We start from the raw sequence: 17976 nt of genomic DNA, 5'->3' as shown, positions 1-17976 counted from the left end.
TACTGAAGTAACTCATCAAACTGGGCCACACTGGCCAAAAATGTGGCCCACTTTCACCCCAAAAACTGTCCCACACTACAATTCTGTGTTTTTGGTTCGGGTATTGCCCTATAGGCCTGTCCAAGCCTGGACTAGGGGAATCCTCATCAGCTCTCTTATAAATTTCCACGTTTTTTCCATTCTTTTTATGTAATTGAAACTGTTTCTGAAAGGGTTTCTTCTGCTCAACACAACCTGTGTTTTGGAGCCCACGGACTCCCCTACTTCATCAGGAATCCTTGAGAGAAGGCTCTGCACAAGGTCCCTCATGGGCATGGCAGACCCAGGCACTGAAGGCACATCCAAGGGAAAGACTGCTCTCTTCAAAGACTGCCTTGAATGCAGAAAGAAGGGTCTTTGTCAGAGATCCACACACTGTGTATCTACCGCCTTTATCCACATCACTTCAAGAAAGGCTCCATTTGTCAAACCTTCACTCGGAAGACTCTTCAAGACAGACACAGAAGACCTTCTCCATTTGGAGATTAGGTGCAGTTCTTCAGACAAGGAGTCTGTATAAAAACAGCCATGTTACATCTCCCAGGGCCCCGTAAGAAGCATACTTCTAAAAGGAGAGCTTCCTCAGTGGAAAGAGGATATTCACCTCCTACAAAATCTCAGAAGAATATTGGCAAGGAGTCGGAGGTGGGAACACAAAGGTCGTCATCTGGAGGTAGAAATGATCAAATCAAAAGGTAAGGAACCCTCTGTTAAAACACCACCACAGGACTCTCGTCCATGGAGGGGGCGACGACTAGTTCTTCCCCTGCCCTGCCCATGGTTAAAATGCCATCCACACCTCTCAAGTCCCCGTCTATGGGACATTCATCCACAAAATGTGCGACGACTGACCACAAGGCACCGTCAATGCCTAAGTCGTCCACGGGGGAACGCTCTTCTTCCAAGATAACGTAGCCCATGGGGGAAAACCCTGTCCACATCAACTTCTTAGACTATGATGACGGCTTCCTCATTGACCGCTGTATTGCAACACCGCTTGCCCACGACAACTCACTCGCCCATGACTACCCACTCATCCACTACTTCTTCCATGGCAGATAAGCCATCAACGGACCAATATCTCATCGACAAAAAAATCATCGGATGACTGTTCTTCCACTAAAGCATAACAGTCCACGGGGAACATTGAAATAACACCTGCACTGACAACCAAGGGGCATTTTTGTACGCTGCCGATACTGGATGCATCAGGACCCCGCATCAGCTTGCTTCCCATTAAGGAGATGGTAAAATTGCCTGACATCCTCCAGGAGGAATTCTCGAATGTTGAGTACCTATCAGAGGTACCCTGGTCACTACCCAAGGAACAAAGTCCACCCTGGTACTCCTCTGCAGAGGACACCTCTGACCCCTTCCATGCAGAGCTGATGCATTCCATGTAGATTATGGATTCGTTTCAACGAAAAACAGAGGGCATGCTTAGCGGCACTTGAGGCCCACCGCCTGCCTACTTCAGAACAGGAAGGACCTTCCAAAAGGCGAAGGAGTTTCTCTCCTCCAGAACACAGCATCTCACCTAGAAGCATATCTCCATGGTGAAGACAATCTCGTCCACCGTGTCCTTTTTCTCGGGCATCAGAGATTGACAGGATGACCCTTTCTGACAGGATCCTGTGGATGACCCGTAAGGAGATTTCACTGATCCAGACACCCAAGACGATGAACCTGAGGAAGGGGAACTCCCTCAAGATTCACCCACACAACATGCAGATGAATGGGATGCATAAATCATCTAGAAGCAACAAAGGCGGGACTCCCTTTTTGGATCCTCAACATCAGATGATGTGGCTTCTTTTCATACAATCATAGCTAAAGCAGCTGAATTGTTCAACCTACAGATAACCACTGAGGAGAAAGAAATCTGTATTATACAAAAAACGGGACCAGCGGAGGAGAACGGCTACAACCATCCCAATCTTAGACACCATGGGAAGCTGGGGAGAAGGTACTAGCGAACCCGCCATGAACTCCTGCTTTAGTTTGTCCTGAGACGTACAAGGCTCCTTAGAGTGCACCTTTATGACTGCGGGACACACCACCAGCCAGAGTCTGTTGTCACGGTAGCAGCAAAAAGGAAAGCTTGCGAATCCTGCATCACCGCAATTGAGGCAATTGGCAGTAAAGTGTCGGCTGCAACGTCTGCCAATAAGAGCAGCAAATGCTCTAGCAATGTTGGCAATATATGACAGAGAACTGTGGTCAATGTGTCCAAGTTTGCAAAACACCTCCCTTCAAGAGGAACTAAAATGTATTGCATCAGACGTCGAATCTCCGGTAGTTGTGACTGAGTTTGGTTTCAGGCAGATGGTGCATGCGATCATTCTAAGAAGGCAAGCTTGGATGAAAACGATAGATTTCAGGCCGTAGATCCAGTCCCAAATTGTCAATATGCCCTTCGATGGGCAGGAGCTGGTTGGCAAGGAGGTGGACGACCATCTCAAAGGAATAAAGACTGACAGAGATGGCAAGAGCCATTAGCTCCCTAAAGGATCAAGATAAGGATTGATGCCCTTTCTGCAGCTTTCGGATCAAATCTTCGAAATACTGACGTTACAACAGTACATCAGCTAACCAGAGCTGTATTGTCCTCTTTTTAGGGGCCGTATGGGAAAGGACTACAATCTATCATAAAAAAATGCAACCCATATAAACGGCTTCCTTCCTTTAGGGTATAGAGCTGTCTATGGCATACGCCTGACACATACACAATCCACCCTTTCTAACTTCAGGTAGGCACACAAGGTTTTTCAAAAAATATACATATTTTAATGTCTATCCCATTGCATTTAAAACAATCATAAAAAAGATCATACATTTGTAAAAACAAGTGTTGTGTTTGTCTCTACTATACACCATTTCATTGCAATCAGTATGCTTTTAAACACATTCTGCCGTGTTCTTATACACAACTCTTGCAAATACCCACAAGCCGGGAAATATGTACAAGATATAATATTCCCCTTTTGTAAGGAACATAGTGTGTCTCAACACGTGTTTCTGGAATCTATACAGTTCTTCAAATACAATTCAAACCAATTGTCGTTTGTATTTTCATAGATTCTGTCTTCAGGACACATTTTCTTTCATGTCACGCAACCATGCTATGCGTGTTGCATACTACGAGCGGGGTATGCCCCCACAGATCTCTTATTTTCACTTTTCCCTTGAAGAAATTCTTCTCAATTTCAGGGATCTGTCAGTTCAGCAAATATTCAGGACTGCTGTCTATCAAAAAACTCTAGGCAAGGCGAGTGCAGCGCAGCATATATTCATGATTTTCTGTATTCAACCGTGTTTCTTAATGGCCGTCGGTCATCGCAAAGGAGGTCCCAGATAGTTAAACCTTTTCTTTTACCGTGAGTTTATTCCGTCTCGTTTGCCTGCGCGCGAGTGTTCGTCTGAACCGGGCAATCACAACAGTACATACACCTTGCAGAGGTCCTCCTCATCGTCATTCCCATCAGGAAATTGGTACCAGCAATTGTCTACTTGATACAACACACAGAGAGGCAAGCATGGATCGGGCCAAACAAGGGTCCAATCGAAACAAAATTGACAAGAGAGTACTTCCTCCTGAACATTGCACCCCTGTGAGACGAAGGATCCGTCAACATCTCAAACACTGGCAGAGCATTACTTCAGACAAATGGGTGCTTCAGGTCATTTGAAACGGCCACACCATTGAATTTGTGGACCATCTTCCAACATCACCTCCACAACTACGAAAGGTCCACCACTTGACGCAACTCAAGTGGGAGATAGACAAACATCTGCAAAAGGCGAGCACAGAGGTGGTACAGATGGGCCAGAAGGGGAAGGGATTTTATTCTCGTTTTTTCCTAGTCAAAAAGAACACGGACTGTGGCGCTGAATATTAGACAGGCTTTGAACAAGTTTGTGAAATGCATAGAATTCAAGCTGGTCTTACTGTGGCTGAACAAAGGCTGCTTTCTGGCTACACTCGATTTGGAGGATGCATATTTTCATATCCCCATACATCCAGCCGACACACTACCTCGGGCTCACAGTGGGAGACCTGCACTTCCAGTTTTGCGTGCTCCTGTTCGGATTAAAGTCAGCCCCAAAGGTTTTCACTAAGTGTCTAGCTCCAGTGGTGGTACACCTCAGGTGGACTGGAATCGAGGTATTCCCATACCTGGACGACTAGCTGTTAAAGGCAAAGTCAAGGAAACAGCCAGCCAGGGCCGTCAAGCAAATGTAAGTTACACTGAAAAGGTTAGGTTTTGCTATCAACAAGACCAAGTCGGTGCAAACCGCTCTGCAGGGATGTCATTTGGGGGTCGCCAGAGGTCGCAACCGCGACCTCTGAGGTCTCCCTTGCGACCTCTGTTAAAAAAAAAAAAAATGTTTTTCTTTTTTTTTTCTTCGTTTTTTGTAATGCAAGCTCCTGGAGTGGCTGGCTTTCATGTTCAGGCCCTTTAAAAAAAAAAATAAGAACAGGAGTGCCACAAGTCTAACACTTTCAGCACTGAAACTAAATAAGAAAGAATAGGAAACCAAATAATGTCTCTTTCTAGAATTCTATACAATAATTGCTAGACTCTTTAAAGGTTTATTTCAGGGACACATCAGGGGGTGAGTCACTGATTTAGTCTATTCTTAAACGCCTCAACTCAGCTTTTCATCCTTCTGAGGTCGATAAATGAGTACCGACACAGGTTGGATGATATCGGGTGTATATTTGTTCTATATAAAGCGCTTAAGCGTAAGTGCTATATAATAACACATCATTATCATTTGATCATGGACGTCTGCTTGCTTTCACAGTAATTTGATAATATGGGACTATACTCACTGATCTTAACGCTACATATGGCGATCCATTCTTGCATGAAATGTACATCACATTATAGTGATATAGTAACCATTTTTTTCGTAGTGTACAATGCTATGTGATGTCACTTCCTGTTTTGTCAACGGTTGAAAGGTCGTGTTCCATCGCTTCCCGCGATATCACTTCGGGATGGGGCAAATTACATCACTTCCTGTGATGTCATCAGGGGGTCAAGGGTTGTGTGATGTCACTTCCGCTACCCCAGGCATTTTGGTGAAATGACGTCCCTGCCGCTCTGTTCCTCAAAGCAGAACTAGACACTTGCTTTCCCCGGGTACTGCTAAGGGGAAAGACAAGGGGCGCATCGTCAGAACAAGAAACACTCCTCCACATCAGTGTTCTGCAGCTCAGAGCCATCCGGTGGGCAATGAAATCCTTCCAACAGTCCTAACAGGGCAAGTGGGTCATCATTCAGTGAGACAATACGACCTCCATGCACTAAACCAACAAGCAAAGGGAATCAAAGTAAAGAAGTAGAGCAGAGTTCTGCGCCAATGTTTGAATGAAAAAGTGATTTAATATAGATTTGATCACAAAAATGCCCTTTCCTAATGACATGTGTTTCGGCTCTACAGAGCCTTCTTCAAATCAGGACTAGGACTATATACATATATTTATCCAAACAGTATCCCATCATTTAGCAATATATTGGAAATATATAGCAAATGAGTAAATACAAATACTGACTAACATTAGCATGTGTTAAGTTGATCAAAACAATTCACACAAAACATTAGTGTGTAAAACGCCACGATAGCGAGACAATGGTAATATTTAAGACAGAGATTGCGGGTTGGTGATGTGGAGGATTGGAAGGGGTAAGAAAAGTGGAGAGAGCGGGAAGAAAGTAAAAGAAATGAGCATTATTTCACTGGTTTTGAGAAAAAGTATACCACTGTTATGTCAGCATTTTAATCAGTATTTGAATAGATGAAGGGGGCCTGTAATGGGTTGCTTACCGTATTTGGTTCTGATACTGGTACAAAAGAAACTTAATTGATGCTTATTCTCATGGGTTTGATCCCATTATTTGTGTCTCTGCAAGGGATATATTTGAGTGTCCATTCTTAATCAAATTTCTGTCTAAAGCAGTGTTTTCTCTACTCAAATGGTATTGAACAGAATGCTCTACATAATCCACAGTATTTGCACGTAATCCCGTGAAAATTAGGAACGTTATCCCATTGTTATTCCTATCTGAACCAAAATAGTACTTAAATCTAGATAGCTCAAGTTATGCGCGTAATTCATTCCGATCACGTACATAGCCTCTATATGTCCCCGTATGCGTCTGTCCCGCTAAAGCAATGATAGGCATAGTAGTGTTAAATCCGTGTTCGGGCTCGATCTTTAAAAAGCGTGCGCTTACCGTACAATCTTTCCAATCACACGCGTCGGCTCTGAGCGGATTTCGCGAGCCGGCGCCATATTAGAAAATGTTGTTAGTACGTTGTCATGGCAATGGTGTACGACTGTGGCAAGACGACGCAGCGTCTCTGCAGGCACATCTACAGTGTCTGCAGATGCTCACCACCATCTTGGCATGGTGTTAAATGTTATGCTAGGATACGTGTTGTTAATGTACAATTTCAATGTGCTTGTTCTCACTGCATGCATATAGAATATACAAAGCCATTATTTACATGTCTCCATTCATGTTTTAGGGAAAATAGCTATTACTTAATGCGTATTTATAAAAACATGTCATTAGATCAATTGTTTTTAACGTAATCAGTGGCTAATATTTTAGTAACAATGCTATATCACGGATTCATCCAGGTGCAAGGGCCAAGTGATTTGACTTTAACCTTTATATCACATCATATGTGTAGAGCCCTGGTTGATATATTTATAATGTAGAGTAATACATTTATGAGTCAATAGCAGAACAATGCACGTGTCCATTTGGTGCGATGCTTGCCAATGGGATGCCAATGGGATGCCAGTGGGAAGCAAGGGTCCTGGCTCCCAATTTTAGCCAAATGCTCTCTGATCCTTATCCTCAGTTCTCTCTTGGTACTCCCAATGAACACCTTACGACATATGCAAATGATACCGTAAACTATGGCAACCTCATTACAGGGAGCCTGTTGGCACTAATCGCGTCTGATGCTTGCAGAATTTTTTGTTTTTAAGCGTGCGATGACCACTTATGTGTCTGTGCTTAGCTCAACCTTTCATGTAGGTGATGTTAATTCAGTGTGAGTTTCCTCGTTGGAGAATCCCTGATCACAAACTCATTCCACACACATGCAGAATCCTGGGCATTTAATATGAAATAACTTATGGATACCTCTGAACAGCATCTAATGAGATATCTGTGTACAGCATCTATAAGCCAAGAAGCTATTCATAACATCTGTCCCTAAAACGGGATTTTGCGTCCTGAAGAAAGCCTTAAACCATCGCCCATGTTTGAAAAAATAAAGTCTGATTGTACGCACTAGCAAGACTGGAAACAGATCTGTACTGTCGACACGATCATTCGGGGGCTGTTTGTGTGTGTGTGTGTGTGTGTGTGTGTGTGTATATATATATATATATATATATATATATATACACACATATATATACACAAATTCTCAAACAAGTCACCCCCTGGTTACTAGCCTCCCCTTTATTTTTATCTGTGGCAAAGTGATTTAGAGCAGTCAAACAAAAAATTGTTATGAAACCACCACACCAGGTTACACGCTGTATATGTGTCTTGTACATGTTTTAGTTTTCTTTTCATTTGATCTCATGGTCAGCTTTTTATGATGTTACATTGAATAAACCTTTGTATATAATTTCATACACTAGACCACTCCATCCTTGACATATGCTTCATAAGATGGTATAATCACTCTTTTTGTGAACTTGTGTCTCCAACAAATTGTGCAATATCTATGGGTAGCTATTTGGGGCACTTTTGTCTCAGAGGAGCGCTCCAGGGACATACAGTGCAATCTGGCAGGGGGTTAGTGGTATCTATGTAGAATTTTAAATTTAATGAAACAAAATCTTGAATGTAGGACACTTCATGGGTGTGGGTACACATGGATTCCCAACTGTTTGTCGGCCGCCAGGTCCCTGCTCCAGGCTTCATGGAGCCTATCTAGTGGTTGGCATGCCCATTGCTGCAGGAGCCAATATAACTTCGAAACTCCCCCGCGAGCCGTGGTGCCCCCCACAACCATAGTTCAAAGTGAATTGTCAGAGGGAAGCGAGGGAAGCTCCTGCCACATATCCTTGAGCGTTCAGCGCAGGCCACTATAGTGCAGCCAACGGGAGGGGCGTGTCTTCATGGGTTCGGGCAGGTCTTGCCATTCTGTGAAGGACCCCATTGCATAGACCTCACGGAGGAGGACAAATCCGTCCGCCGACCAGTTACATGCAGTCCTTCTGTCCATCGCGGGGGATGCCCCGGCAGAAAGTTCCACAGGGGGAGGTAGCCATGGAATGGGTTGGGGACGCCAATCAGTTTCCTAATCCTACCCCATGCAGATATCGTGACCCCGACAGGGTCCATGACTCCCAGTTGATGGTTCAGTGGGGGGAGGATCAAGGAACAAATGTCTCGGGATCCCGCTGCTTGCTGCTCCAGTTTGACATGTGTGAGGATTGTCTGGGTCATACCAGAGCGCTGCATAATGAGCCTGGCCTGCAATCCAATATCTTTCGAAGTTCAGGGCAGCAAATCCCCCTTGCTCATATGGGCTCGCCAGTGTGTCCCATTTCAGTCAGACCGCACCAGAGTGCCACAGGAAGCTGTTAATCGCTGATGTGAGTTTCTTAAACATCTCGACCCCCGGCCATAGCTGTACATTCAGGAATCTATATAGCAACTGTGGGAGCACTACTATTTTTATAAGTGCGTCGTGCTGGGCCACTGTGATCGGCTGTTTTGCCCAGCCGTCTAGTTTCTGCACAAGCGTCAAGTAACCTCCATAATTTCGGTCGTACAGCAGGGTTTGGTGGCACGCGACAAGAACACCCAGATATTTTATCTCTTATGGGGACCAGATGAACCCAAGAAGATTGCGTGGAGCCTTGGTGGCGCCCGTTAGTGGGAACAGTTCGGAATTTGTACTATTAACCTTGAGCCCAGAGAGGGTGCCAAAGAGGAGGACATCATGCATGATTGGTGCAAGGTTTTACTCAGGGCTGCGCACATAGAGCAATGCATCATCTGCATAGAGTGAAATAATCTCAGGCTCTCTAGTAAGTCGCACGCCCCTATGTGCATGTCTCGGACGAATTCTGTCCACCAAGGGTTCGATGGCTATTGCAAATATCAGGGGCAAAAACAGGCAGCGCCTCTGGCAATGCTAAATTGGGCAGATTGAAGGACATTGGTTGACACCCTGGCCACTGGGAAGGCATACATCAGCTTTACCCATGAAATGAAACGGGGGTCAAAGTTGCTTTTTTCCAGCACAGCCCACAAGAAACAGAGTTAAAGGCCTTTTGCATGTCCAATGCCGTTGCGACTGCCTGTGCCTCCGGGTCCACACGGGCTAACATGTTGAAGACGCCGTAGGTTAAGCGCGGTGGAGCATCCTGGTATAAACCCAGCCTTGTCGCAGTGAATGATAAACCTCAGATGTGGGGCAAGCCGAAGGGCCAGCACCTTAGCGAAGATATTTACGTTGCTGTTTATCAGAGAGATGGGTCGGTAGGAGCCACACAGCACTGTAATAACCGCTTCACGCAGCGTGGGGGTTAGCTTCCCAGCTGCGCACGATTCCTCCCACATGGTGGACAATCGAGGTGCCAGGCTTCCCCTGTAGTATTTATAAAAATCTATGGGGAGACTGTCAGCGCCGGGGGCTTTCCCGGCCGAGAGTGATTTAATGGCTCTCAGTATTTCGACACCGGATATTGGGTGGTCCAGCGCCTCTCTGGCCTTGTCAAATAACACAGAGAGTGGGAGTCCATCAAGAAATTCCTCGATGTCAGAGGCAGGAGCTGTATCGTTGTTTGCATATAGAGATTCATAGAAGGAGCGGAACTGCAGGTTGATTTTAGGAGCGTAGTGGACTAGAGCTCCATCTGCTCTTTCGAGTAAGGGGATATGCAAAGTGCCACTCTTGTCAGACCAGTCTGGGCACAAGTTTGCAGGGGCGTTCTCCCTCACTGAATGGTCTCGCGGCACAAGGGTCATCCAGAAACTTCTGTTCTCGGTCCGCGTGGTCCCTGAAAGTGTCCAAGGTGGTTCCAATCTCACCAAGCGTGACGGCGCATGGGGATGAGGTGTATTGCATTTACAGCCGCGCAAGTAGTAACTCACTCTCATGAATGGCCCGGTGGATCATTCTGAGGATCCTGCAGATGTAGGCTTTGAAGGCCTCCCACAAAGAAGCTGGAGTGTCTACAAACTCAGCATTTATCTCAAAGTATTTGTCAATACAAGATCCAATCTCGGACTCAAAACAGGATCCAGCAGTGCATTTGGCTTGAGTCTCCACGATCGCGTCATCCCGTGCCCCTCCCCCCAGGCCAGTGCCAACATAACCGGTGAATGGTCGGAGAAGTTCCTGGGTAGGATTCGTACCTGTAAAATACGCCCAACCAAGGTATCCGAAATCAACCACCTGTCAATTCGTGAATGCAAGTCGTTTACTGTGGAATAGAGGGAAAACTCCTGGGGTAGCGGGTGCAACAGTCTCCATGTGTCCACAACACCCTGCGAGATCTGCGCCTCTAAAATGGTCTTGGCTGCCCTGGTCAGCTGTCGGGCCTTAGAACTAGATCTGTCAAGGTCAGTGTCAACTATGGTATTAAAATTCCCCCCCCCATCCTCAATATGGGAACTAGGTGAAAATGGGCCAGTAGGATGGTCAGCTGGGAATAAAATTCAGGGTCAACATTTGGACCATATATATTCAGGAGTACCACCTCCCGCTCCATCAAGACGCCTGAAGTAAATAAATCAACAGTAACTTATGCTTCTCTTGACGATCTTGTCTTGGCAGTAGTAGCTCAAGATGAACATAACTGTAACTTGAGCTCAGCACCAATAATCCCAACAAAAATCCCTATTGTGGATGAAGGCATGCACTGTGAATTGGCCAATAAAGAATTTCATCGGCAAGAGATTAGGAAAGCGGTTGATGTCTATATTATTAGGCAGCCGCCACCTCTTATCTTGCCAGAGAATAACAAGCCCCAAGGCGAATGTTGAACAGATGGTGAAAAAACGGAACCTCCCCAAATGAAGGTGAGAGAATTCGAGCCTGCCCTCCAATCTATAGAGTCAGAGCTCCCCAACAAACCTGCTGTGTGTACCACAAGTGAGACAACGGATGAGTTTCATCATGTGATCAATAATCAACTGTATCACAATTCTTGTGCTCATAAAAATTGTAAGATGGCAACGACGTTTGAGAATAAACATGCCATTTTTTCCCAATTAGATCCTGAGATTCTTCAATTGATTCAAACAGCCATAGACACCAATGCCAAGAGCTTGGCTGATAATCCTACCTTAAACTCAAATTACCTAAGAACAGCAAAAAAAGGCTTAGCGGGGAATCGGAACATGAAACTACCTGCACATTTTTCGCTTGGGATAGTCTGTAAACCAAGACCGTCCCCTCAATATGATTTGAACCGGTGGTCAATTCTGGCCATCTTCTCTGATGTACCATCACTTAAAGACATTAACACCTCTGATTTTGCATTAGTGGAGTTTCCTACTAAAACAAATTTAAACTCAGTAAGAATCTGGATGAACTCTAGGATCATTCAGAACACTATATGGATGGCAAAAAAGCAGCTTATCACATTGGGTTTTGTAGTTACCATCGACACGGTAGAACCCAACGTGCCAAGTGGCTCCTATAAACAACAAACAATTAAAACCCAAGTTTATCAACAACAAGCAAGTAAAAACAAAGTATCCCTTTTAGTATCTCAGCAAAATGCTTTAACTGGTAAACAAAGACTATGTCTGTGTGGGGTCACCTCACACCCAAGTTAACTAGTGGGTGCATCAAGCTGTCAGACCATTTCTTAGCTGGAACACAGAGTTTTATTCATTTAATAAATAACAACCGAAGTCTCCTAACAAAACTTAACTTTCTCATGCTCCAAGAAACATGGATGACATCTGTTCTCTTGTGGGATAATTATGATCTCCTTCTGAATCCTGCCACATCGGGCCTACTCATTGCCATAAACATTGAACAAGGCATTTCAGCACAAGAATGGGCATCACCCAATAAATATATACAATTGGTCAAGGCGAAGATTCATAACATCACATTTGCCTTGATCAATGTATATTGGAATCCACTGGGTATATCGGATGGAAGGTTTTTGAAAGATCTTGGTGATCTATTAAATCAAATTATAATGGACTCCTCAATTTCACATATTATTGCTGGAGATCTGAATCTTGATTGCTTGTCTGAAAAAACATTGAATACTGACACTAGGTTGGCTAATTGGTTATGTTTTGTCGCTAGTTACAACTTAATTAAACTTAATGGAGCCTTTCCATCCGATGTTCCTCCTCGCCCGACTTGGAAAAGGGGCAACTGTGTTTCAACTATTGACTTTATTTACATAGATGCACAAGTCTTTCATGGCATTGCTGATTTCTTCGTAGTGGAAGATAAGAGTGATCACAATCAATTGATAGCACAGTGGGTTAACCCTAAATCTACGACACCTGAACGCTTGAATTATCAACAAACGTGTTTAATTGTCTATGCTGGTGGAAATCGACTGTGATGGTCGGAGAAATCGTTAATTGAATTCAACTCGTATTTGGGCACCCAATTAATCAAACTCACAACTGCAGCCCCAGAACACGGCATTGCTTATTCTGATATGATGCAATATTTCCTAAATCCTGAAACTTATAAGAAGTCATTGTGTTCTAAGCCAAATAAATTTAAATTGCATGTTTTTAATTGGGAGGTAAAAGCTAAGAAAGCCCATTATCGATATCTAAAACGACAAGCTTTGAAAGAACCACCACCAATGAGAACTATGCTTTTAGCAAACATTAAGACCAAATATAAGAACTGGTTGAAATCAAACCGAGACAAAATAAACCAAAAAGATGGTGCGTCCATGTTGCGCTCATTACAATCTAAAAATATTGCAGGAACTTGGTCCTTATTGAATCAAGCTACCCATGGCTCACAGACCATTGCTCAAGCTAACAATGTTACAGAGCAAACGGTTTATAGTCATAAAGTTGAATTAAATAATGTTGAAAGTCGAAAAAATGTCGGAAAAAAAAATTGAATGTCTTTTTTACTACGTTTTTTATTCGAAATGGGAGGTTTACCCCCAACCCCCCTTTTTTAATTTATTTTTTTGTTTTGACCTTTTTTTTACATGCGGAACGCAAAAAAAATATATAAATTAAAAAAGAAAGCATTCAATTTTTTTTTTCAACATTAAGTTTTTGACTTTTTTGTAATTCGACATAATTTTTTCGACATTATGATTGCACACCAGAGCAAACATGAATCACCCACTTCACTGAATTGTACTCCCTTCCACCAAATACATCAAGTCTAGAACTATTGGAAACTACCAATCAATTACATCTGGAGTTTGATATGGATGACATACGATACTTCATATATAAAATTAGTCAGTCAGGAGGGTGTGGCCCAGATGGTCTGCAAATCAAATATTGAAAAGTCATCCAGATTTGTGGGCAAACATCTTGTTTAATATATTTACCCACATAAATGCAACGAAAACCCTCCTTGGCGACATGGAAACATTACATTATAGATCCAATTTATAAAAAAGGCGATCGAACAACACCAACTAGCTATCAGCCCATAGCATTACTTGGCCCCCCCTGGAAAGATCTATTCTAGAATAATTTTAAGGGACCTAAATAAACGCGGCACGAAAGTCATAAATAAATGGACATTGCAACAGCAATTTAGAGATCCTTTTCAATCAGTGTTTGTTGCAGGCCTTGGAACTAATTTCAATCTGATCACCTTAAACATGCTAGAATCTAAATATGGGGCCAGAAATCAACCTCTTTACTTAGCATTTATTGACTTTCGTGCCGCGTTTGACTACATTGACCGCGCTATTATGTATCACAAACTACTGCGGTATAAATGTCCCCAATCCATTTTGACCTTAATTATGTTACTACATTCCAATACAACTATGCAAGTCAGATTAACTTTAGCAGGCAAATTGTCTGCCTTTTTTGAGACACATCGAGGACTCAACAGGGTTATATCTTGGCTTCCTCCATTTTTAATTTGTTCTTGTTTGATTTGGGTATAGCCTTTTGAGCATTACAATGTGATCCTCCCAAATTAGGCGTGCATGATATGACATTTGATTTATGTGGATGATCTTATTTTACTATTGCAAACTCCGACAGGACTTCAGATACTACTAGATGAGCTAGCTTTGTATGTGACAGCCAATAATTTAATGATTAATATCCAAAAAACGCAAATAATGGGTTGTAAGTAACACATGAAAACAAAACGAAGATCTTACAACTGGTATTTATATAAGGAGCGCTTATTAAAGGTTCAACAATACAAATATCTGGGAATCACTATTACCGATTGCATGTCTTATCAGGTAATTGAACAAGAGATGATTTGTAAACTCCAGATATTAATCTCACAAACCAAGATACTTAGAGGCACATTTGCCAAATTTTCCCTGACATATATCATGCAATTTTACCAACAAAAAGTCATTCCCAGAATAACGTATGGCGTTGAGACCTTGTTACCAAAAGATCACAAATGGTGGCAAAAGCTCGAATCACGGTTTTGGAAGCATTTATTTAATTTAGCTAAATCTACACTGTTACCACTTATTGAACATGAACTAGGTTTAGTATCATTAGAATCACAAAGTAAGTGGAAAATGTGTGTTCTATTTAGGAAATCTATTGTGTGGAAAAATTCTGATTATGGCATTATAGCCATTATGGCCCAGCATCTATTGGCCGGAGAACATGTACTCACTAAGTTGTGGTGTAAGTATATATTGAACGCTCTAGCTGATGCGTCGATTACTTTGGAACTTCTTATCCACAATCCACAACGGGCGAAACAAAAAATATTCCAACATGATTGGATTGAAAACCGTAGAACATGCCTTAAATATAAGGATTTTAATCCTTATTTGTTTGTGCACAAAAGATATCGAAAAATGGCTGACTATATTATTAAATGCCCATCACCATACATACGCAATCAATATTTAAGATTCAGGCTGAATTTATGGCCGACATGAGAGATCATGGCTAGAAGGAAACCAATTCCAATTGAATCGAATTACTGTCGCTTTTGCCAAGATAGGGGAGAAAAAGAAACTTTAGAGCATTGCATAATGGCATGTCCTATGCTGACTAATATACGCCAAACTCACATTAAGAATTATATAGTGAATAACCATTGTAATATAGAAACAAGTGAAATTTGGTAAAGTTTATTTAATTCCTCTAAATTGGCGATACGAGTGGCAATAGTTTGCTTCTTCGATGCGATATTTCCTAAGGATGAAAGGATGGACAATGAAACTTAATGATATATAATGAAATGTAATGGTGATTCTTTTATTCTTGTGTTTTAAATTAATGCAATTAATGCATTTCATTCTTTTGTTATGAATTATTAAGTGTTATATCAGTGAACAGTCGCAAAAAATGATTTAGAAGGGATTGTGTCCTCCGACATATCCTCTCCCAGCTTGCTGGCCTCGGAATGTTTTTTTCAGTAGAGAGCGCTGCGCGTCGACGTCCCTCGAGCCGATGTCCCTCGACGGCCTCTGTATCCGCGCCAACGTCACCACGCGTATAAATAGACTCGCGCAGAGTCTGTTGCTTAGTTCCGTTTTTCCACGCTTCGTGGGGCCTCGGAATATCGTTGCATTGTTCTTCAGTCAAATATATCAATATATTCCTCGTGAATACCGACTCGTACTCGATGGCTTCCTCACCCGAACCGGCGACTCCACCGTCTGGCTTCAAGAAATGTCGAGACTGTGGAAAGAAAATGTTGTTGACGGATCCTCAAAGGATCTGTTTGTGGTGCCTGGGAATCGAGCACCATTGTTCGGAGTGCGAGGACTGCATGTCCATGACGGCGAAAGCCTTGAAGGAGCGTAAGGGGAAGCTCGAGAGATGTAAGGCAGTTAAAACTTCTTCGAAGGTTTCCTCGACATTCATCTCCTCGCCATCATAAAAGACATTCTCGTTCTAGGTCTCGAAGCAGTTCCCATCACTCTTCGAGATCTAAGCATTAAAAAAAGAGACGTCGAAGATCCCCTTCCTCGTCTTCATCTTCTTCCGTTTCCCCAAAAAGGGTCTCCTGCCCCACAAAACATAGCTCTTAGGCTGAGTGGGAGGAATTCAGGAAAAAGATGCTTAGCGTCTTCGAGAAAGCGGCCTCGCCCCCCTCGAAGACTGCTGAGGATGATACCCTGGGTGAAAGACCCGAAAAATCAAAAAGCCGCCAGTCGCAGTACCCAGCGAAAGCCACTCGACAGCGTCACAAACCCTCGAGTAAAGGCAAAGTTGCGTCTTCGCCGTGGTCGAAGATCCCTTCGACACATAGATCGGCGTTGTCGACGCCGCTATCGAAGGGTTCTTCGACGCACAGGTCAGTCAAGTCAACGCTGTCTTCGACGTCGACGCTGAGAAAGGATAAAACCACGGCCACCTCACAGCCAGTGGCCATACCCAGAGCCTCAAGCATGAGAATGTCGTCGACGACCTCGAGTAGAATCCTGATACTCTCGAGTTCATCGAGGCCTCTACCACCTTTCTTAACGCCTTTTTAGATAGCTTCGATGGCCTCAAAGCCTTTAACGTCTGCATCGACGACGTCGTTTTCTCAGCCAATCATGACAAATTTGGCACCTTCTGCTCTGGAAATGGGATTTATACCATTTTCAAGACCTGATCACTCCAGGGTCTTATCTTCTATTTATGAAGAAGGGGAGGATTTGGATCAGGAAAGATCTCAGCTCCTGCACCAGAGGAATTTACCTCTGAGGAAGGTAGGTTGAAAGCCCTCCATGAAACCCTACAGGAAGCAAGTGGGTTGGACCCTTCCCCAGAAGTGGAATTTGCCATCCCAGACCCAGGGGAACATGCTGAAACCCCTTATAGAACCTTGATGGCAAAGATAATAGAGTTTATGGGATGGTCCACACACTCGCCTGCTTTTCAGCAAGACGACCTCACAGACATCTTGGTCAAAGGTCCACAGAAGGATCCTGTGGTGCCATTTCATGCGGCATTACAAAGGAGAATATTGACAAACTGGGAAACACCTGAGGTAATCCCGGCAGTTAACAAAATATTATCAGCTAAATATCGGGTGTCTTCTGCTGACCCCGAATATTTATCCAAAAACCCAACTCCGGAGAGTCTGGTTGTTCAGGCAGCTACTTCAGCAGGTAGTAAATCGGCTTACCCTACTGTTCCACAGGACAGTGATGATAAGAGATATGACTCTCTGGCCAAAAAAGTCTTTTCCGCATGTAGCATGGCATTGAAATCCATCACTGCTACTTGTACGCTCGCAAGGTTCAGCCACACACTTTGGGAGTGTGCTTAATCAGCAGCTGACTGCCTCCCGGAGGGAGAAGAAAGGGAAGCGTTTCTCAACATCATTAGCGATGGTAAGGACGCAATGTGCGAATCCCTTCAGACTGGCATCGATTCTGCTGACAGTATCAGCAGGGCCATGGCGGCAAGTACAACAACCAGGAGATTTGCTTGGTTGCGAAAGTCTGGTTTTGCTCTAGATGTGCAAAGCAGACTCTTGAATATGCCCTTTGACGGCTCTTCTTTGTTTGGTAAGAAGGCGGATGACAGTTTAGAAAAACTACAAACATCAAAGGCAGCAACAAAATCCTTAGGAGCTGCAATCCGTCAGACACCATATCGCCGCTCAGGAACCTCTTGGAGAGGTAAGTCTATTTGCTTCTATTCCGCATTCAGAAAGGGCAGAGGACAGCCGGTTCAAAGGGGTCAGAAGAAATTCACCCGAGGTGGATGGGGTAAAAACACAAAAGCCACAGCAGCAGCAGGTGCCTCTTTACCCTCGGCA

General features: G+C 43.6%; 1 protein-coding gene and 1 long non-coding RNA gene across 3 annotated transcripts in view; one reads left to right on the top strand and one right to left on the bottom strand.

The window, feature by feature from the left end:
• The window catches only part of LOC138566956 (uncharacterized), a 120991-nt gene extending 114634 nt beyond the window's left edge, over window positions 1-6357 (bottom strand). The window contains exon 1 of the long non-coding RNA XR_011302071.1: window positions 6285-6357. This is a non-coding gene — a long non-coding RNA (uncharacterized lncRNA). The remainder of the gene's footprint in view (window positions 1-6284) is intronic.
• The window catches only part of LOC138566955 (serine/threonine-protein kinase MRCK alpha-like), a 2642347-nt gene that overhangs the window by 1952672 nt on the left and 671699 nt on the right, over window positions 1-17976 (top strand). The gene's annotated exons all lie outside the window — the stretch shown is intronic.

The sequence above is a fragment of the Ambystoma mexicanum genome, chromosome 2p, assembly GCF_040938575.1.
Source record: "Ambystoma mexicanum isolate Mex_15411 chromosome 2p, UKY_AmexF1_1, whole genome shotgun sequence".
NCBI lineage: Eukaryota > Metazoa > Chordata > Amphibia > Caudata > Ambystomatidae > Ambystoma > Ambystoma mexicanum.
The sequence above is the reverse complement of the archived record's forward strand: the minus strand, read 5'-3'. Positions and strand labels throughout refer to the sequence as shown.